This window comes from Mesoplodon bidens (assembly GCF_964165515.1).
Source record: "Mesoplodon bidens genome assembly, chromosome: 9".
Taxonomy (NCBI): domain Eukaryota; kingdom Metazoa; phylum Chordata; class Mammalia; order Artiodactyla; family Ziphiidae; genus Mesoplodon; species Mesoplodon bidens.
Window position 1 is genome coordinate 88,798,686 of NC_138166.1, and position 21,799 is coordinate 88,820,484.

General features: G+C 43.9%; 1 long non-coding RNA gene across 1 annotated transcript in view; it reads left to right on the forward strand.

Moving 5' to 3' along the window:
• The first annotated feature begins 307 nt into the window (after positions 1-307).
• LOC308622611 overlaps positions 308-21,799 on the forward strand; it is a 29,326-nt gene continuing 7,834 nt past the window's right edge. Inside the window, exon 1 of the long non-coding RNA XR_014016658.1 lies at positions 308-524. This is a non-coding gene — a long non-coding RNA (uncharacterized lncRNA). The remainder of the gene's footprint in view (positions 525-21,799) is intronic.

A 21,799-nucleotide genomic window follows, 5' to 3' on the forward strand; every position in this document is an offset into this window, starting at 1 on the left:
AGAAAGAGTGAGGGTGAAAGAAAAAAAGAAAGAGGAGAGATGGAAAGGATGAAAAAATATGTCCAAATATTTTTAGAGGGTAAGTGTTGAACTGGGGTCCCTAAAACAAAGGTTGGAAGCAGGAGGAGGTTATGGGGCGGATTAAGGGGACTTGGTGCAGATCAGTGGAAAATCCCAAGCACAGTGCCCAGGTAAAGCCTGCAGGGAGCCAAAAAGTCAAGTAGCAAGAGTCCAAGAAAATGGGGCAGTCATCAGAGTCCCATAGAAAAAGTGAGAGAAGGGGATCAAGGGAGAGGTCTTGGTAGTTGGAGAGGGCAACGAGGAGTGATTGCTTGACGCCCTGGAATATTATAAAGTGGGGACAGTCTTTTGCCATTATTGTGTTTATCTCCTTTGTTTTCTTTAGACATCAGTGGTCTTTCCTGTGTGCAGAAGGGAACTGTTAAGGACCCCATCTGGTTTGGACAGAGAGACGATAACCACCATTTACCTCGGGTGGCCCTTAGGAGAATGAACACTATAAGGTACTTGTTTAAAAGCTAAAATGTTTGGGCTCAGTCTCCAAAGATCTCACCTGCAGTGAGTTTTTGTGTCCTTATTTTTATCTTTAGTTCAATTCAGTTGTACTCTGAGCTCTGCAGAGCCTTGAAAATAATAAAGGTTGCTGTTACTACCCCCACTCTGGGTAGTAACTAAACAGTGTGGCTTTAACATGTAGCCTTGTAAGCATTGCCCACCATAGTTTATTTTGTTCAGACTCACACTTTGTTCACTGATAGTCTGCAAACATTCATCAGTGATGATGGCAGCATCCTGGTGAGCCCCCCGGTTCTTTGTTTCCTGGTAGAGCATGGTTGAAATAAATTGGGACAGTTTCTCTTCTTGGGGGGCTGGGAAAGAATGATGAATGGGTCCCTTGTTCTGATGCATCATACTGTTTCCTACAAGGGAGAAAACAGACAGCTGCTCACCTCTGTATTGTCAAGAACCACACCTTGCGCTCTAATAAGATCACTCACTGTTGTGCGGTGGAGGTGAAGGAGAGTTTCGGATTATTCATTACGCCTGAGTCCTCATTAGTAACTTCTTTACAAAATAAACACTTGGCTCTGCAGAAACAGGGAACAAGAGCCCACTTCATCCAAAGTACAGTGATAAATGTCTCCTGTGGCCCTAGATTCCAACTCTGAACATCTGTGATCTCCCCATCTCCATGGCAACATAAAGTAAATAATAAAAATAGTCCAAATCCAGGAAAAGCACAGCAGGGAATGTCTGTCCTGAAAGAAAACAAGCGCTTCACATGCATTCACATACCAGCAAGAGGACCCAGGCGAAACTTAAGAGTTGATCGATAGGAAAACAACAGTGAGTGGATAATGCAGAGTGTGAAAGCAAAGAGGCAAAAAATGTCAGATTGTTTGAAGAAGTATTGTCGGCTTTCAATAGGAGGCCCAAAGGGAACATTGCTTCTTGTATTCATGGGCTTGTAGAGTACGTCTTTTACATTTTGTACAAATGTGTTTTGAATTATAAGCCTGTTATGTTACACGATATTTAAAGGGAACCATAGATTATAAAAGTAATAGTATCAAGCAGGGAGCTGGGAACTGCTGATTTTGTTTTTGCCGCAGAGCTGTGGTCTGCCAAGAGACCTCAGGGCTCCTCCCACCCTGCACAGCAGCAACCCCAGGGGCTGCTCCTACTGTAGCCCCACCCACCCTGCAGAGACACAAGATGGTGCATTTGGGAGGCTCCAGAGCGCCCACAGTTGGTGTGAGAGCAGCAAAGCAGCCCTCTGGGAGAGAAGAAATGTGCCCTCAGGGGCACAAGAAAACTCTCAGGAATAGGATATTTTTAAAGAATGGGGAATTCAACTTAATTTTCTAGTTAGCTGTAGTGCCTTTGGACCTTTCAATTCACTGAGCCTGGTATGGCTCATCTGCAAAAAACGAGAGGGGGACTTCATGACCTGGTGTCCCTGCCAGCCCTGGAATTCTACAATTCTATGAATTGAGCACAAAGCATGATTTTGTTTCAGCCTTTGTGGATAAAAATTTCTGAGTTTACTGGTCTACTCTAGCAAAAACTGTGCATTGACTGTAACCAGATGGCAGTGTTGCGGGGAGGGGAAGTTGGAAGGGGGAGGGATAGACCCAGCTTAGGAGGAAGACTGAGGGGTCTAGAGCCAACCCCAGTGACTAGCTGTGTGACCTTGGGCAAGTTACTCAACCTTTCTTGGCCACTATGTCTTTGTCCCTGTCAATGGGGATGATGGTCCTCACCTTACAGCATTGCTGTAGGAATAACTGTAAGTGATCAATAAATGGTAACTATTATATATTTATGGATTTTGAGTCAGTGGTTTGAAGATTATTTTGATCATGTAAGTAGGATTTTATAGTAGTGGGGCCACTTGTCTGGTGTGGTTTATGGAAAGCAACCTCAATACTTTGTGATGGGGATTCCTTTTGCACTACTTACGGGTGAATCTATACTGAAGATCCACCATGGCGTTTTTCTTTGAATCCCTAACAGTAGCTTTTTACTCTGTGTGCATCTTTCTCCTAAAATTAGAGTATAGCTAAACCCTTCTGGCTAATTTAATAATCTAGAAAGGTCGGGTTCTAATAAGTGGAAGTTTTTACTATATGAGTTGTGCACAGACATCTTGCCATTTATTCACAGGTAAATGCTCAAATTAAAAGCTAACCATTTTCATGGCAGCATTATTCATAATAGCCTAGATATGGAAACAACCTAAGTGTTCATCGATGGATGAGTGCACAAAGATGTGGTGGATATATACAATGGAATACTACACTGCCTGAAAAAGGATGAGATCTCGCCATTTGCAACAACATGGATAGACCTTGAGGGTATTACATAAGTGAAATAAGTCAGACTGAGAAAGACAAATGCAGTATGATCTCATTTTTATGTGGAATCTAAAAGAAGAAAACAAACCAAAACAAACAATCAAAACAGAAACTCACAGATACGGAAAGACAGATTGGTGGTTACCAGAGGGGAAGAGGGTCGGGGGTGGGGAGGTGAAATGCGTGAAGGGGGTCCATTGTATGGTGATGGCTGGTTACTAGATTCTTGCTGGTAATCACTTTATAATGTATACAGGTGTCGAATTATAATGGTGTACACCTGAAATTTATATAATGTTATATACCAATTTTATCTCAATTAAAAAATAATCACATGAAACTAACACAATATTGTAAATCAACTACACTTCAGTTGAAGGGAAAAAAAAAAAAAAAGCTAACCAGAAATCAACAGTCAAGAAGATGGCTTTGGGCTTCCCTGGTGGCACAGTGGTTGAGAGTCTGCCTGTCAATGCAGGGGACACGGGTTCGTGCCCCGGTCTGGGATGATCCCACATGCCACGGAGCAGCTGGGCCCATGAACCATGGCCGCTGAGCCTGTGCATCCGGAGCCTGTGCTCCACAACGGGAGAGACCACAATAGTGAGAGGCCTGCGTACCGCGAAAAAAAAAAAAAAAAAAAAAAAAAGAAGATGGCTTTGGGGCAGATTCTCTTTATAATATTCCTTTCTTCTGGCTCAGTTTCTCTCATCTCTTTCTTTCCCATCTTTTGACCACTCTCCCTCTCTTTGCTTTCCTTCTCCTAATCTTCTGATTTTAGTGTTCCCCTCTGTCCAGTTTTGTGTTGTGTAGTCTTCAGTATTTTGCGCTCCTTACTGCATTACCACTTCTTATTCCATCCCTGCCTTCCTTTCCTTTTTATTGTCTAAAGTTTTACTTCCATTGATCCACAGTACCTTCTGGAGGGGCGGGGCTTTTTCAATAAGATAAGTACGAGAAGGGCAGATGGACTTCTCTGTGAATGTAGGAAATGGGACTTGCAGTTAACTCCTAGGACTGAATTTCCAGAGGATGGCTCATGTCAGAGAACCTAGCTGCTCTGGATGTAGAGACATCAGGCCGAGAACTAGCAACTGTCTGGGGTCGTAGTGACTCCAGGGGCACTAGATGCTAACCAATCAAGGGAAGAGGGAGTCAGAGTGACTGCGGTTAGAAGAGTAAGGCGTTGTGTTTGATCCAAAAGACAAATCCAGCATCTGGGCTGCCTGACCCGAAAGGATGGGAAAAATCACTAAATTAGAAAAGCCAAATTGACCTCTGTCCCAATATTACAATAAGAGTAACCCAAACAATATGGTTAAAAGAATTGATGTGTTCAAATCCTTGGCCAAACATGAGCACTCGTTGATCTCTAATATTAACTATCATCCCGTCCAGCTCTGAGTATTAAGCCCCTCCCTGCCAGTTGTCAGCTGACTGACCTTGGATAAATTACTTAACCTTTTCGAGTTTTGGTTCCCTCTAAAAGAGATATGACACCTATATCTTTTTTTTTTTTTTTGGTTTTGTTTTTTTTTTGCGTTACACGGGCCTCTCACTGTTGTGGCCTCTCCCGTTGCGGAGCACAGGCTCCGGACTCACAGGCTCAGCGGCCATGGCTCATGGGCCCAGCCGCTCTGTGGCATGTGGGATCTTCCCGGACCGGGGCACGAACCCACGTCCCCTGCATCGGCAGGTGGACTCTCAACCACTGCGCCACCAGGGAAGCCCGACACCTATATCTTTTATTACTAACAGGGATTAAATGAGATCTCAGGTGAAGTGCATTCAGGGTACATTGAAGTTCCTATGCAGTTTCTGTATCTTGGCCTGGGATTTTAATAGTTCAGAAAAGCTTTGTTCATCTAATGTGTAGTTAAGGGTCCGTTTGGTTCAGTGCCCTACCCTGGTCCTCTTGTCCTGACATTAAGTGAGTTAGAAATAAGATGGTGAACATCTCTGTAGTATGCTATGTGCCACTGTTCTCAACACCCTTAAATTCATTCATACTTGGCATCCCCCCCAAATTCCCATTTGGCTCACTAATGACTTGAGGTGTCCAGTGCGGAAGGAAGGGTTAAAAACCAGAGTCTTAAGACCCATTTTAAATGTCATACCAGGTCTGTTAGAGCAGTGGTTCCCGGGGGGGGGTGATTTTAACTCTCCGGGGACATTTGACAATGTCTGGAGACATGTTTGATTGTCACAACTTGGGAGGACAGGATGGGGCCGTGTTACTGGCAGGTAATAGGTAGAGGCCAGGGATGCTGCTGAACGTTCCACAGTGCCAAGAAAAAGCCTTATCCAAAATTTCAATAGTGCTGAGGTTGAAAGACCCTAGTTTAGAAGTAGCCAGTTGGACAAATCATTTTTGTAAATAGGGGGACCCTTTTTAGCTTTAGCCTCTTACTATTTATTAAGTTTGAGAAATGTCTGGATAGAGGAGGCATTCGAAGGGATTAGAAGACCTTTAAGACTGAGCTACTGTTATGAATTCAGAGAAACATGTTTGCCTTTTGGACAAAAAGATCTGTAGCCTTGTGCGTGCCAAAACAATTTGCTCAGGGTTTGCTATGCAGCAGCAGGAGAATCTGTCCATAAAAGGGATGGACTTTGCTGCTCAGAGGGATTCCCTTCAAGGGTTTCCCTTGCGAGCTCAAAACAATCACTGGGAAAGGCAAGGCTGGCCAGCCTTCTGAGTTCCAGCCCCTCACCAAGGAGTGTTTATATTTCCCTGGAAGTGAGAGTGAAGAGGTTGTGGGGAAGAACAGCACTCTAGCCCTAAAAAGGGGTTGTTTGGGAACCATCTTATTTCTTAGATGTGAAGATGAACCAGCTTAACTGGGAAAGGCCTTTTAAAGGGGAACCTGGGTTTTACTCTTGCAGGAAGCTGAGAGGAAATCGTCACCGAGGGCAGGATGCCTGGGGTTCCAGATCCGGAAGACCAGGGTATCGACCCCAGCTCCTGTAGCTGCTTACTGGCCCTGTGACCTTGGACGAAGAAAAGAATTACTAAAATTACCGCACACTACCACATGCCAGACTTAATGCTAGTCTTGCACATGCAATATGATTTCACTTTATTTTTACATAAACACTTCAAAGTAGCTTGGTTACATAATATAGTCAATAGCTGGCTAACTCACCTAGGTTTGTTTGACTCCAAAGCCTATGATTTTTCCACTATGCCCCATTGTCTCCCCAAATTCTTAGCCTTTTTAATCTCAGTTTCCTTGCTTAAATGGACACAGTTAGACCACCTCAAAGGAGTGTTGTTAAGGTCAGCTCCAAACAACCCTGGATGCCTCTGGTCTGCAGTTGGCTGTGGCCTCCAGGGGGCGCTCAACACTCCTCCTGTCTACCCCGCCTTCTCCTCCCCCGCACCCCTCCGCCCCCAGCCGTGGTTGGTCAGCTTTAAGGACATTTATCAACCTTTGTGCCTGTGGGGGACATCAGTGAGCTGAGATAAAGGCCCCGTGCCTGTCCAGGAATCTGGCTCCGCCGCCTCTTTCTCTCTTCTGAAGCTGCAGTTAGCTCCTTTTGACTAAGGAGTCTCAGAGGTGGAGGCAGTCAACTCCCTCTGCCATCTGAGGATGATGAGGTTAGGTGGTCCACATCTTGCTCCTCAGAACTGGGAAGACCTGTCATCTCTTCCTCACTCCTCAGACACCCTCCTCCAAGGCCACTGGCCTGACCCGGTCACCTGTGTGGAGACCCCAAGCCAGCTCCTCTCTAAGCCTCAAAGCAAATCTTGCTTCTGCTGGGTGGAGCCTTCCCTCAATCCAGTATTTTTGACCCTTGATGCAGAGATTGACAGATACACCTCCTCAGGCCTCTCTTCCATGGAACAAAAGAAGGATTCCCTGGGTTCAGCCTGGCTCCCTGGATCCTACATTGCATATGGGATCCAAACTCTGCTGAGAACATATTGCTTTATCTGGTTTCGTAATCAGTACTCCTATCTCTCTCAGGGAGGTCTTCAAAAGTGGGAGATTTAGGATAATATTCCACTATTCCTCCGTTTCCTGACCACAGGATATTAACGTCACCCTTTGAGTTGGCCGTGTTCCTATAACTAACAGTTAGTGCTTGACAAATGTTACTTCTCCCTTAGACATGAACAGAGCCTGAGAGATCATACAGTTTAGGGGTTTTTAACTTAGAATCCTACTAGAATCAGTAATAAAGTGAGCATTCCCTCTCTCATTAGTCAACAGTTCTCTGAAACATTTGACCCGTGGAATAAAGCATGAGACAGAAGAAAGATCCTTCTCTATGTCAAAGAGAGAGGCACATATATCATTACAGTATGGTTGCATTGTTGGTCAATTTGAATTCTGAAGATTTGAAATAATCCAATACACAATTTATAAACAAAATTAAAAAAAAATATGAATCTCCTTTTTCTTTCTGGAGGTAGGCGTGAGAGGACACCTCAAGAATAGTCTAATTCCAACTCTGGTGGGCTGAGTGAGTAGAAAACCTTGGTTAGGCTGTGCACTCTGCTCCATGGTGACTTGAAATGCCTGGGGAACAGCAGTGCCCAACAGCGATTGACGGTGATGTGTGGACGCACTATTGTTTACATGCCCCAGAACTGTGAGTGAACCTGTGCCTATTATTTGCTGTTGCTCTACATGACGATCCTCTTTATATCACATACCAATGCCATCCGAATGCCTATTAAGCGGTAGAGCTAAAGCTTAAAAAAGTGTTCTTTGGACTAAAATAGGGGTCAGGATACTTTCTCGGCAAGGGCCATATAGTATATACCTTAGCCTTTGCTGGCCACACAGTCTTGGTCACCACTACTCAACTCTGCCACTGAAGCATAAAAGCCACTGTAGACAAGTATAAATGAATGAGCGTGCCTGTGTTCTAACACAACTTTATATATGGACACTGAAATGTGAACTTCATAGAATTTTCACATGTCAAAAAAATCTTTTGATTTTTTCTACTATTTAAAAAAATGTAAAAAACATTCTTAGCTTGTGGGTTGTACAAAACCAACTGAAGGGCCAGATTTAGGCCACAGGTCATAGTTTCATGGCACCTAGACTAGAAGTTAGATGTCATAATGCTATTAAGTGTTATTTATTGTGCTCAGAAACTTTGTTAAAAGAAAAATAAGTTACAGTGTCTGTTGATCTATGCAACACACACATGCACACACACAAAGGTACACACACATGCATATGCACTAATTCCCATTAGAAATTATTTTTGAATTGTTGAGGAGGGTTTATCTGTAGATTGCTGTTGTGGCCCAGAGGATCATTTTTCAAGTCTCTCAGCCAGAAAGGACAAAAAGAGATGATACTACGATGTTTTGTAAATAATTCTATTAATTGGGTACCAGTTAAGCCAGAGAAACAGAGAGATCTAAAAGCACAATGGTTTGAACAAGATAAAAATGTATCTCTCTGTATGTAAGAGTCTGGGCAGGCAGTGCAGGGCTGTACCTCATAGTCCAAGATGGCTGCTCCACCTCCCACCATCATACCCATATTCCAGTGAGCAAGAAAGCAGAAAGGGGAAGGGGAGGGCACACTTGGTCATGAATATTATTTTTAAAAAACAGTGCTTTCTCCTTCCAGCCAAGATGGGGTAACAGGGACTGGTTTTATCCTCTTAACTCCAAACAACAACAAGACAAAACACGAGACAATGGTTTTCAAGATGTAGGACATCAGGCAACAAAGGACAACAATCCTTGAGAGAAAGTAAACAAATGAGGTGAGCCCTGAAGGTGTCCCAGAGTGTGGTGCAAGATGGGGAAATCCAGAGCTGAGGGAGTGGGGCTGGGAGTCCCAGGAATCCCAGGTAGTTAGGGTTTGCAGGGTAGAGTACCAGGAAAGAGAATGCTTCACAGAGAGAACTCTGGAGATATGCAGAGTCCTCCTAACCCTACCCTCGGGTGTCATCTGGGCATTGTTCACTGCATGTGTGTGAAGAAACTAGCCAAGGCCTGGGAAAGCATCACCTGAGAGTACTAGAAAGAAAATTCTCTAGCGCTCACACAGAGGCAAGAAGAGCTCCTCTTCCACTAGCCAGAGTAGAAAACCTCCTAATTCATGGGATGTCAAGTAGAATTCTCAGAGGGTTCTGCCTCAGTAGTGGGGCAAAATGAATTCTAGCTTAAACACTACTCTGGTCCCACCTAACAGAGCTTAAAACAAGACATAAGGTCTTCCCTGGTGGCGCAGTGGTTGAGAGTCCGCCTGCCGATGCAGGGGACACGGGTTCGTGCCCCGGTCCGAGAAGATCCCACATGCCACGGAGTGGCTGGGCCCGTGAGCCATGGCCGCTGAGCCTGTGCGTCCAGAGCCTGTGCTCCGCAACAGGAGAGGCCACAACAGTGAGAGGCCTGCGTACTGCACAAAAAAAAAAAAAAGAAAAAAAAAAGACATAAGAAGATTAAATTGTTTCCAAGTGTGATGGGATGAACTGTGGCCCAAAGATAAAAGTCGTAATCCCTGGAACTTATAAATGTTACCTGATTTGAAAAAAAGGATTTTTACAGATGTGACTATGTTAGGGATCTTGAGATGAAGAGGTCATCCTGGATTATCCAGGTGGGCCCCAAATGCCATCACAAGTGTCCTTGTAAGAAGGAGGCAGAGGCAAAGCAGACCCACAGAGAGGAGAAGGCACTGGGAAAATAACTGGCAGAGATTGGAGTGATGTAGTCAAGGGATGCTGGGTGCCACCAGAAGCTGGAAGAGGCAAGAAATGGATTTTTCCCTGGAGCCTCTGGAGATACCCTGCTGACATCTTCTGGCCTAAAGAATAAATTTCTATTGTTTCGAGGCACTACATTTGAGGTAATTTGTTACAGCAGCCTCGGGAGACTAATACACCAAGTAGCTTAATCGCATTCCATAACAAAACTCAAGTATGTTTACAGGAATAAAAAATTATTCAGCACCTAACAAGGTAAAATTCATAGTGTTTAACATCCAACAAAAAAATTACCAGGCATGCAAAAAAGCTGGAAAATACAACACATAATGAGGGGGAAAAATCAATCAATTGAACTGACCCAGAAAAGACACAGATGATAGAATTAGCATACACCCTTTCTTTTTAAGATCAGGACCCGATGCTGCTGTGGATGAAGCTAAAATCTGGAGTTCTACTACCAAAAGATGAAAGGGAGAAAATTGTCAGATGGCTGGCAGTCCCAGCCATCATAGTAAAAACTTGTCTCACCAACTGTATTAGCCAGGGTTTTATAGTTGCAAACAACTGAAAGAGATGTGGTTGATTTAAGTGAGAAAAAAATTTAATAAAAGGATATTGTGTCTTTCACAGACTTCAGAACCAGGCTTAGAAACTGAGCAGGAACAAATGAGGCATGGCAGCAGCCAGGACCACAGCCAAAATCTTGCTCCAGAGCTCATCTAGTGAGGGTAACATTTGCTGGATGGACATCACAACTTGCCCTCTGAAGTCACCTGGCACATGTGCAGCTGGGGCTCCCCCAGCCACTGCTGCTGCTAGAAAGTCCCCATTGTTGACACTGCTGTAGCCAACTGCCAACAGGTCTCCTCCTTGCCTTTGCTTCCTTGTACCACTAGCTAAAGGCTACAATGGGTGCATCGGACAGCAGAGCCTCAGTCATAGTCTGAGTCCCAGCGGCTAGGAAGACTGGGAGAGGGAGTTTTCAGCTTCTGCCCCGGAAAACATCAAGAGGAAAAGAAATCTTCAAAACTGGAAAAGCGTGCAGAAACTGAACAGCCAAATAATCATGATAGTAGTAATAATAATAGTAATCACTGACAAAGTCCATTTTATGAGTTCAGATTCTACTGATGTTGGTGAGCCATGAGTGCAGGGCAAAGGGGAGAGCTTAACATTAGTGACTCAGCTTCTACTCCTCAGAACCCAGCTTTCACCCATCTAAGCCTGCCTTCGCTTTTTATTCCTAATGAATAAATGTTAGTCATATTTAGACATAGTTGAGATGTGTGAGGGATCACTCGGAAGTAAATCATCTAAGTCAGTGTGATTAACGTCCCATTTTTTGTGATTTTCTTTACTAACATTTGTTACTTTATGGACATCCTATTGGCTACCAACCTTTGCATCGAGGATGGGAAAAATAAAATCTACAAATAGAATGGCAGGTAGTTAAATGCACTGTTCTTTCCTTTGTACTCTGGTATTTACTGTAGAGAATGACTGTGACCCTGGTTTAGCTCTGACCAACTTGCTTCCTGGATTAATTAAGTCTTTAATCTGTGATGATCCTTAAGCAGCCCTACCCCCCAACCCGCCAGCCTCCATTCTCCTTGCTTAAAAGGAAGTATCAATAGTAGGGAATATGGGACCGGAAGGACCAATGCTTTGGACAGCTGCATTAGTATGATTTAAGAGTGATGGGAGGATCTCTACCTTGTCCCTAGTGTTCTGTCCTTTAAAGTTAATTCCTTGGACCCTTTCCATAAGGCTCTCATTAAAATACAAAAACAAACAAACAAAAAACAAACAAAAACACAGACGGGGGCTTCCCTGGTGGCGCAGTGGTTGGGAATCCACCTGCCAGTGCAGGCGGCGCAGGTTCGGGCCCTGGTCTGGGAGGATCCCACATGCCGCGGAGCAGCTGGGCCCGTGAGCCACAACTACTGAGCCCATGAGCCGCAACTACTGAGCCTGCACTCTGGAGCCCGTGCTCCGCAACGGGAGAGGCCACCGCACTGAGAGGCCCACGCACTGCAATGAAGAGTGGCCCCCGCTCTCAGCAACTAGAGAAAGACCGCGTACAGCAACGAAGACCCAATGCAGCCAAAAATAAATTAATTAATTTTAAAAAAATAGAAGGGACAACACGTAAAAAAATGACCACTTTTAACACCTTGAAGGTGTAAGTTTTTCAGGCACTAACACACATTTGGCACTACAGAGTGCTTCATGTGCAATTTAAGTCACTATTCTTCATAAAACCCTATTCATAGGGGTAATATTACTGCTTTTCCACAGATGAAGAAAGGGGCAGAGAAGTCACATAACTTGCCCAAGGTCACTCAGCCAGTGAATGGCAGAGCTGTGATTCAAATCCCCAGAGTTGCTCTGTAACTGCCACCTGTCTAGCCTCTGTCCTTGGGTGCTTCTCACCTAAGAGAGTGGTGACAGGAGCAGGACACGGGGCAGGTAAATGCTGCTAAAGGGAGAAGGGAGCCCAGGTCCAGGGCACAGCACATGGCCCATGCAGGGCAGTCCTGAGTCCAGGTGGGGACTCTGAAGGGCACACGTGAGAAAGATCTGGAGGGCTGGCACAGCACAAATCACCCCTTGGCCAAGGGTCTGCCTTCTTTTTGGCTGGGCACCCTTAGTGCTCTTGTGCAAATGGCTCTGACTTCAAGGCTCTGCCTTCTGAAGAACTCCCCAGTTACTTTCATACCTGATAAAACTGGCAGACTCTGTCTGCCACCTCGAGGTCCAAGGACAAAGTTGGGGAGGGGGGATATTAAGCGGAGCTATGAGTGATGCTTAAGGAGATACGGAAAATGATTTGCTGCCTACTGGAAGCAAAGTCAGCAACATGCATAACAGTAAGGCGAGTTGCTGACGAGAGAAATGAAAGCTGCTGGGGCCATAATTAAATCGAGACATCTGAATGGAGAGTCCGACAGGAGACTTATGACCAGGATGGCAGGCTCTGTGGACTCTCCAGCATTTTCACTGGACAGATTCACAAAGCACCACATAAGCAGAAATATTCACAGACGTGAAGCCATGAAGTCGCTGTTGTTGTTTCTGCTGGGGACTTTACTACCCTTAAAGTAAAGAGTGAGTTTTAGTTCTGGGGGACTGTCCCTTTCACAGAAAAGCCCAGAATCCAAACCCCATTCAAATCCCATCATGATTCTCTCTTAGTCTCTTGGTCTCTTTCTCCCTCTGCATCCACCCCAGCATCCAAAGTGTCTGATTCTAAATATAAATCACACAACCAGACACATCAGAAGATAAGTAAAGAGAACTAAAGCAAAAGAGCATCAAGCAATCCTTCATTTTTCCCAACCAGGCCAGGCAATGGTGGAAAAAAACAGAAAAGCTTCTGCCAAAACCATCCTGCAATAACTCCAACTTCCCAGTTCTTTCCTCATCAGCAGGAAAGTCAGGTACTGTCAGCAGAAATAGGCTTTACAAGTAGCAGCGCGAGCACCGCACCATGATTTAAGCTTCTCAAAAGACCCAGACTTTGGGCACTTAGACTGATAACAGATTATATCTCAAAAACGTCTTCTATCTGGCAAACTTTCTTTTGAGGAAGCACAGAAACTAGCAATGCAGATTAGTCTATTTATATATATTTTGGACTTATCCATCTTTTAGAATTTAAAAAATGTTACAACATTGACTGGTTAATACCATAATTAAGAACAACACAAGTTACAAAGTAGCAATGTAGAAGGTAATTTTAGGATTAAGTTAGACATTTGGCTTTCATGATTCATAGGATTTTTTTTTTTTTTTTTTTTTTTTTTGCGGTACGCGGGCCTCTCACTGTTGTGGCCTCTCCCGTTGCGGAGCACAGGGTCCGGACGTGCAGGCTCAGCGGCCATGGCTCATGGGCCCAGCTGCTCCGCGGCATGTGGGATCTTCCCAGACCGGGGCACGAACCCACGTCCCCTGCATCGGCAGGCGGACTCCCAACCACTGCGCCACCAGGGAAACCCTCGATTCATAGGATTTTATATGTCAGACAGGCTGGCATTTATGTGGGGGAGGGACTGAGGGGGGTAGAGTGGGGAGATTTCCAGATGTAGATAGACCCAAAGGAAACCTGCTCTTACCCACTCCCCGCCCGCCTATCCTACCCCCTCGGTCCCACTGCACTGTCGATCCACTGTCACCTCCAGCATCTGGTCTAGTTCCCTGGTCTCCCCATCGTTCCATCTGTCCACCCTAGACTTCCCTGGTTCTGATGCTACCTCTCCAGCTCCTACCTGCCCCTTTGGCAGCCTCCTTCTAGGCTGACCTGCCATCGTAGTTTCTTGACTGGAGCTCCTCCACCTGCCCTAAAGCTTTGCCCTGTTTCCCATGCTGTCTCTCTTACTTTCCTCTCTTTGGCTCTGCCACTGGATCTTGCTCCCTGACTGTAATCACATTCAAGTTTCTCCTGTCCAAAATCAGCCAACCAACCAAAAAACACATAAACAAATAAATAAAAAGAAAAAAGAAAAAACCAACCCCACAAACATAAAACCACTGGCCCTCCAGTCTGCTGCCCACCCCTCTGGGGCAAGTGCCTTCACTCTCTCTGCAACATAAAACTTCTTTAAAAAGTCATCTTTGGGGCTTCCCTGGTGGCGCAGTGGTTGGGAGTCCGCCTGCCGATGCAGGGGACAAGGGTTCGTGCCCCGGTCTGGGAGGATCCCACGTGCCGCGGAGCGGCTGGGTCCGTGAGCCATGGCCGCTGAGCCTGCGCGTCCGGAGCCTGTGCTCCGCAACGGGAGAGGCCACAGCAGTGAGAGGCCCGCGTAAGGCAAAAAATAAATAAATAAATAAAAGTCATCTTTGTCGACTGCTTCATTCTGATACCACCAGCTCCCTTGTAAATCCTTGCAATTAGGCTTCAGCTCTTATCCCTCCATAATAATTTGTTAAAGGTCAATAGTCAGCCGGTTACCAAATGCAGTGTTTTTTATTTTCATTTTGCTTAGTCACTTTATATGATTGGCCCTGTTCCCCCACCCCCAAATGTGTTCCCATGCCTGGGCAATTCTTACCTTTATACTTTTCTTATCCCCCTTTTATCCCTGTGTCTCCTCCACTTCCTCTTCTTTTCCAGCTCCAAAGATAAGTTTTCCCTAAAAATCTGCCCTTGATCCTCTCCTGCATCCTCTCTTCTATATGTCCTCTTGGAAAACTCATTCAGTCTCATGGCTTTAACTCTACTGTCCTTATGACTCATTTCTGAAGCCTCCTCTCTCACCCTGACAACTCTCAGGTTCCCATCTGGATTCACCAACTCCTGGCTGGAAGTTTCCACCCGTATGTTCTCCCAGTGTGTTGATCTTAATAGGTTCAAATATGAATTTTTTCTTTTCCCTCCTGAACATTTACTTCTCCCTATTTCTGTTAATCAAGTGTTTTCTAATCGCACCAGCTCAAAATGTTGGTAGAATCTTTAATTCTTCCCTCTTTTTTGTCCCACATTTGATTAGCAGTCAGATTGTCAATTTTGTTGAAAACATGTATCTTTTGTGTTTCTTCTTTCCTTTTTATACACACTGATACCCTCTAGTTCAAGATCTGACTTCCTCCCTCATTATTTAATGCCATAATCTCCTAATAGTTTTCCCTACTTCCAATCTCACCTCACTGAATAGCACCTGATATTCTGACACAGCACTACCGCATTAATCTTCCTGAAGCACACATCAAAGCTGGTTATTTTCCTGTTCAGGCACTTTTAATGACTGCCCAATGCCTAAAGCATAAATACCCAAACACACACAATACATTTAGGATCCTTTGCCTCTATCCCCAAACTATATCTCTAGTTTTATTTCCCATCAGTTTTTTTTTTTTCTCCACCAGCTCTTTACTCTGGTGACCACCACACAATCATAGGCTAAATTTTTACAGCCAGTGGCAAGAAACAAAAAACTCTAACTCAATTTATTTATGTATAGATTTAGTTATTGATAATGAAATTTATTGATTAAATTATGTGCTATATATATAAAATTACAACAAGAAGTTCTGAAGCAGGAGGCCCCTGGCATGGATGTTCCCGCTCTGAATCTGATTCTTTGCAATCCTCTTGACAGAAGTGACTGTTCTTTTGCTAAGGACCTCCTCCAAGTTGGAACTCACACTGCACTGATCACAGTGTGCTTTGTATTATAATTACCTGTTGCCAGTCTTACCCTTGTTGAGATTGAAGGCGGCCCCAAGAAATTACACCCTTCTCCTCTCCACCTGAGTTCTGAACCGAAGGAGAGAGAGGAGAGAGTGGCAGATAAGATCAAAACAACATTTTATTACTAATAAAACTGGTTCTGAAGAAAGGTGCTTTGCTGTGCTGCAACAACAGTCTTCCTAATACATGAAACCCCAGAATGTGACAGACTCCTCTCCAGTCCCAGGCAGGGTTAGAAGACACAGGGCTTCTGAGTGGGCAAGAAGTAAGCGGCCCGTCCCAGCCAGGGCTCTGTAAATTACATCGGGTAACTCACTCCTCTACAGGGAGGAATAAGGGATAGGACAAGAACCAAGTGGTGTTTAGGGGAAAACATCTCTCTCAGAAACCATAGAAGAACTCAAAATACTCTCTCTGATAAAACTGTAGACTTCTTGAAGTCAAGGACTAGATTTTGTACATCTTTTAAGGAGATACATATACTGGGTGCTTAATAATGTCTGCTACATAATATTAAATTATATGACATAATTATTACATGTAAGTGACAGTAATTATATAATACTTTACATTACATAATTTATATATTATAAATTTGGTAGATTATAATATTATAAAATATCATATATAGAACATATTATATAAAATTATTTATTTTAAATTGTTAAAATTTAAAGGGCTACTAATACGCAACGGTGACATTACCAGAGACTTACAGAAGCAAAGCTGGTTATTACACAGGGAAACAAATTATTCTTTTTTTTTTTTAAATTAATTAATTAATTAATTAATTTATTTATTTATTTTTGCTGTGTTGGGTCTTCGTTTCTGTGCTAGGGCTTTCTCTAGTTGTGGCAAGCGGGGGCCACTCTTCATCGCAGTGCGCGGGCCTCTTACTGTCGCGGCCTCTCTTGTTGCGGAGCACAGGCTCCAGACGCGCAGGCTCAGTCGTTGTGGCTCACGGGCCTAGTTGCTCCGCGGCATGTGGGATCCTCCCAGCCCAGGGCTCGAACCCGTGTCCCCTGCATTAGCAGGCAGATTCTCAACCACTGCGCCACCAGGGAAGCCCCACAAATTATTCTTGAGCCTGCATAGCATGAGGGGAGGCTCACAGAGAAAATGGACACACATACTTTCTGTGTTCAAAGGTAATCATCAGATAAAATAATGTCTCCTTTCATAGGAGTTATTTCTTAAAATCCTATCAAAGTGGCCAGATTTTTATTTCTTTCCAAAATTCATGAGGAAACTTACTCGTTTTATTTTTTAAGAGTGAATCATTTTGTACCACCCAGACACTTCATATAATGCCAACCATCTGGATATGAAGAAAATTAGTGTTTGAGATTCACTGTTTTCAATTTTCATTAAGATATTTGGTGTCAAATAGATGCAGCACAAATGCGTCTCTTTGAAGTGCCTTAATATTGATATGTCACCTCGTCACAGCACATAATTCAAAATTTAGACACATTAGTCTATTTGGAGAGTCTTGATGGAAAAACTCATTGCACATTAACAAACACCATTCAGTATATTTGAATAACTGAGTTCAGAGGGGTGAAATATTGAAGTAAACCTTAGAACTTAAACTTGGGTGGTAATACCATATATGCATATAATCTGGTGAGTGTGTGCATATCATGTAGCTCGCTTATTTAAATAACAGTCAAACAGTCTAAAGGAATGGCTTCTCTCTCTCTTTCTCCTCTCTCTCTCTCTCTCTCTCTCTGTATGTGTGTGTGTGTGTGTGTGTGTGTGGTGTGTCTAGGCGGAACTTGATTCTCTTAGCAGAAACAAGTTTATATACTTATTCCAAGTACTAGGGGGTCCCTAGGATTGCTCCTGGGACTTCATTTACACAACATCCTATTGCCATAAGGGGCTTTAAAGTTGAATTTAAAACTTTTTGTAAAATTTCACGGCTGCTTGAGGTTGAGCACTGCTGGCAGGTAGGGATATATAACAAGCCCCTCAGAGGAACCCACTGAATAATAGGGAAATGTCACTTGAGATAAGACAGTGTTCTTGGGCATTGTGCTGCTTCCCTGGTCGGGGGAGTGTGGTACCCAGGGGAGAGTGAGCTTCTAGGTTGGGGGAGTGCTGCGTGTAAACCTGGAAGCTCTGTACAGTTCTCTGCAACCTGGCTCCTGAGAGCACAGCTGGGGTCCAGGTTATGAGGGGTCTGATGGAGTCCTTGAGCAGTAGCCTATGGAGAAATATTTTGGGGACACTGATGAGTGCCATCTGGGAAACTCATGACAGTACCACTAAAAGGAGGGAAAAAAAAATCCAGCAGAACACTGATCAGGAATCTACAAGAGCTACTCATCCTCAAAACCCCAGAATGGAGAGGAATGACCAGATGTGGTGTCATACTGTTACCGACACTTTCAGGTTGAGCCCCAACAAGGGTCCTCCTGTCCTGTGTCCTTGGAGCCAACAGAACGAGGCAGAGTTCGGTTCAGAAGCAAAGGAAAGCTTTATTCTTTGATCAAAGAACGGAGAGGTGCGAGCTCACGCTCTAGAGCACACCCTCTCGGGACAGGCTGTGGGCGGGGCCGCTTTACAGGGATCTCGCCCGCCGGGGGAGGGGTGGAGCTCTCGGGGCTGGCACAGCTGCACTGCTCACCTCCAGATTGCAGCGTCTGTGCCGCGTCTCTGCGCACAGCCCGCCGCCGCCGCCATCTTGAATTGCAGTGTGGAGCAGCAGAGCTTCGGTTCGCGGCCCGTGAGCTGAGGTGTCCGAGCGGTCATTTTGCACTGGGAGTTCTGGTCTGAAGTGCCGGGTGTGAGGTCTCTGTACGAGGCACCCTATGAGCAAGTGAAGCTAGACAAAGCACAAAGGAAAAGAAAGGAAAAAAAACGGTCAGACTCAATTACAAAGATTCTATTTTTACTTCCCGGGGAATTGTTAATGGCGTGTGTCGGTGATAGTACTTTTTAAAAAGTCCCTTTTCAGGGGGTTTTGGCCCTTGATTCTTCCTGCATATGGTGGCGCCTGCCATGGGAAATGGTAACGTAAAGCCTTCTCCTTGACGTGCCTATTAAAGGAAAAGGAGTGAAGGCAGAGGTCACTTTCTGCTTTATAAACCATCACCACCAACATAAAAACCCAAACCAGGGCTTCCCTGGTGGCGCAGTGGTTGAGAGACCGCCTGCCGATGCAGGGGACACGGGTTCGTGGCCCGGTCCGGGAAGATCCCACATGCCGCGGAGCGGCTGGGCCCGTGAGCCATGGCCGCTGAGCCTGCGTGTCCGGAGCCTGTGCTCCACAACGGAAGAGACCACAGCAGTGAGAGGCCCGCGTACCGCAAAAAAAAACAAAAACAAACAAAAAAAAAACCCAAACCAAACGTCTCCCTTAAATGCAGAGAATAATAACTGAATTATATCTGAACAGATAGGATGAAGTCCAAAAATCTCTTAATGGAGGTTTAAGATCAGTGAAAGCCTGTGAAAAGAATCTCAAATTCCAGTTTAGGATGTGATCCAGCAAAGAGGACAGCACATTTATGTATTTAAAACTCATTGTGGGATGAATTGGGAGATTGGGATTGACATATATACACTAATATGTATAAAATAGATAACTAATAAGAACCTGCTGTATAAAAAATAAATAAAATAAAATTCAAAAAAACCCCACCTCACTGTATATATATGTACGTGAGAGTGTAGAGCTACAGAAAATTGCACACGCGTAGAGGTGCACCCCGCCCCTGTCTACTCCCCTCGGGCTGCTCCTCGTGCTACACGCTCCCAGACTGATCCTGGAAAGTGGAGGTTCTGAGCAGCAGGACCCCTCCCTTTCCTTTTATGTCTCAGACACTTCAAAGAGAAATCATGTGTTTCGTACAGGGAGGCAAAATGAGTGCCATTATCCATTCCTCAAAGAACAAAGCTAAACAATACGTCCTCTGGCCAAGGCCATCTGATTTGGCTACTGACAGCTCTGTCCAGATGGCCTTAAGTCCCCAGAGAACACTCACTGATGGTGCTTGATGGTAGGTAGGGTACATCACAAAGATGATGTCCTTGGCAAATTGTTATATGTGCTGCTTCACTTTGAGGATTCATGTTTTTTATCAAATAAGAAAATTCTCACTATTACCTTTTCCAGTGTTACCTTGGCTCCATTCTCTCTTCTTTTCTAGAAATCCTTTTAGACTTAATTGAACTTTCTCATGTTTGCTACCTTTTCTATCTTAATTTCCCTTCCAAATTTTCTATCTCATTGTTTCCCTGGGCTGCATTCTGGTATGTTGCTTTAGCGTGGTCTTCTTGTTAGTAATTCTTCTTAAGGTATGTCTAATCTACTGTCCATCCATTGAGTTTTTAATTTCAATAACTATGTATTTTGTTTCTAGACTTTCTACTTGATTCTTTAAATCTGTCTTTTTTTCCTTCCCTCCTCCCTCCCTCCCTTCCTTCCTTCCTGCCTTCCTGCCTTTCTTTCCTTCTTTCTTTCTTTCTTCCATAGATTTCTTTCCTTTTGTAATGTCCATAATCATTCTAAACAGGCTTATTTTATATTCTCTTTCAGATTGTTGTTTTAGTAGCTCAGTTCCTTGGGAAGTGGGAGGTGATGGAGGTGAATTCTGTTGTCTGTAATTTCTGTTGACTCTTGCCCATGACGGATTTGTCCCTCCAGTGTCTTGTAATTTCTTTTATTGTGAGCTCATCTCGTGTGGGGATTGCTTATTTTTGTTAAACTACCTGTATTCTGGATTGTGGAATGTTTCTCTAGAGTGTTTTTGTAATTGCTTTTGCCAGACACTCCCAAAATATTACTAGTCAGGGACCAGTTTTTACATTAATTTCTTGGCTTGGAAGTTTCTGGGCCATTCCAGTAGGGCAATTTAAAAAAACAAATTCATGTGTAGACCAGGTCCAGGGTTTCAAATTCTCAGGAAGGACTTTTTTCCACAAAGAGAGACAAATGAATTTTCATGTAATCTTGCTGTCCTGGTTAGGAATTTTTTTTCTGGTCAATATTCTCCCGGATGGTTCAGGTCTACAAGGGTCTTGGCTTCCTGTGGGAGTCTCATTTCCACCCCGTCTTGTGCAGGTTTATCTCCTGTGGTCTTTAAGACCCAAGTTCCAAGGGTTATGAAGATTTGTGACTCCAGTTCTGAGGGCAAATAGAGCATCAGTTCATATGCTAACTTATTTGGTTTTATTCTTCCTCCTCTGTGATTTCCCCTTCTTTCCTATGATCTTAAGTTTGCTTTTAAAATTGTTTTTGTTATATTTTATCCTGAAATCCTATGTATACCTGAAGGAAGAGTTTTCAAGTTATGTTAGCCTGCCATATTATCATAATCAGAAGTCCTTTCATCTATGCTTCATTATTTCTTTTCCATACTCTTAAGTCCTCATGCTAAGATTGATGCAGTAGCCCTCTAATGCATTTCCCTCCAAGTGGTGTAAGAAACCATCTCTCAGATGCAACTTTCTAAAACACCACTTTGACCATGTGATTTCCTGGCTTAACAACAGTCAATGGCCTTTATGAGACCTGTTGCATAAAGTTTAATTCCCTTGTCCTTGCATATAAGATCATCTGTAATCTGGCCTCCAATTAAATATAATTTCTACTGATTTCAGTGAAGTTTTTCATTTTTCTCTGTTGAACATTCTTATTAATTAGGCAAGTACTCTCTGGTATATACAACTGTCAGATGGATCCCCAACTATAGGACTGGTGTTTTTATCTATTTTAGTATGGGTTGTATTAGTCCTTGTGTTATCCCAAATCTTAGCACATGTCCTTGACCAACAGGAATTCAATGCCTCCTTCTTAACTTTAATTAGAGAAGGGACATGGATGATTGGACTTCAAGTCATAGGAGTGACTGGAGAAATGTAAGTGGGCAGAGCTTTAGCTTAAATGGTTTTTTGAGCTTGTCTACTTTCTACCATGTACAATAAGAGAAAACAATGCAGAGAAGGTCAGTCCATGGAATATGGCACAAATGGCAGTCTTAATATGAGTAATAGTTATACTCTATATTTTTACAGTGTCTTGGTTTTTAAAGCA